A 1,450-nucleotide genomic window follows, 5' to 3' on the forward strand; every position below is an offset into this window, starting at 1 on the left:
AGAATGGGAATGGGTGGGTAGGGAAGTGGGGGGCGCTATGGGGGACTTTTGGGATAGCATTGGAAATGTAACTGAGGAAAATATGTAATAAAAATATTAAAAATTTAAAAAAAAAGAGGTACAACACAAAAAAAAAGGAAAAGATTATTGCTAGTCTAATGACATTGCAAATAAGAATTTCACATGAAAGGGAAGGGAGAAAGTGATGTAGTTATGCTTTAATTTATAAATTATATAAGAACGATTTCCTCTTCATTATTTTATGCATTCATTTTGCTTAAATGATTATATAGTTTTCCCTCAGGAAGATGATACAAAGGAAGAGCGAGTCTCTGTTATAACTCAGTACAGACAACCATGGGCCTCAAAGCTTATCACTTCAAAGCATTTTTGTTGGTAACTAGAGAAACACAGCCTGAGAGAGATCTGCTCTGTAGCTGAGAGACCAGATCATCCCAGTCAAACACAGGAAGCCAAAAGATATTCAGAAGCCTCCACTGACCTTGTACCAAACTCAAAGGCTTAGTGTCAACTCTGCTATTCTCAAATTCAACAGCTTTGTAGAAAGAAATGTTCAATTCAGATCAAAGAATAAAAAGGCAATGCTATAAAAATTTAAACACTACAATATGAAAATTGTAACATTTGGGGAAGAAATTTGTGGGAAATATTAAGTGTCTTAAAAATGGTCATCTTTTGGAATAATTAATTTCCATCTATCTAAAGATAAATTCCAAGAATTTCAAGAAAAATACTTAAAATACTGTACAATTTTTATGTTCCAATATGCTCAGCAAAGTGCTATTTTAAATGGTCAAGATTAGATAGAAATTAAGTATCTACTAAGAGAACCATTAAGTTAATCACAGGATATTTACTTCATGAACTACCATGCAGAAATTAAAAACAACATTTTGAAAATGTGTTAGATGTGTTAATTAAACAAAAGTAGGAATAACACCGGAATGCATCAATGAATCTGCCCAAATGATGTTAATTTTGCCTAGAGGAACCTCAAAAGAAAAGTGAAAAAGTAATGAGGTATTTTGTACAGTTTTATTTATTGGTAACCAATGATGTGATTTTTTTCTTCCTTTCCAAAATTTAGTTTTGAACTTTGTGAGATAAAAAACTAAACAGAGTGTTTTAAAGAGTCATTAGTATATAATAATCTCACAAATGGGAAATTGAAGAATGCCCTCACATATTTTATGCCAAAGTTGACTATGACTCCATTCTTATACCGACTGCCTGCAGATCAGTCCCAGCTCAATAAGAGTCTGTCTTTCAGAAACCCTACTCTTGCAGAAGCCTAAACCTGAATGCTACCTCAGAGCCTGGGATTATGTTTATATAGAGAGGTATAGGAAGTAGTATAAGGACAGGCAGGTTAGAAAACATTCAACAATTAACAATTATGGAAGAAAATAATCTTGATTGATCTTTTTAT

Source organism: Mus caroli, chromosome 6 (genome assembly GCF_900094665.2).
Source record: "Mus caroli chromosome 6, CAROLI_EIJ_v1.1, whole genome shotgun sequence".
Classification (NCBI taxonomy): Eukaryota; Metazoa; Chordata; class Mammalia; order Rodentia; family Muridae; genus Mus; species Mus caroli.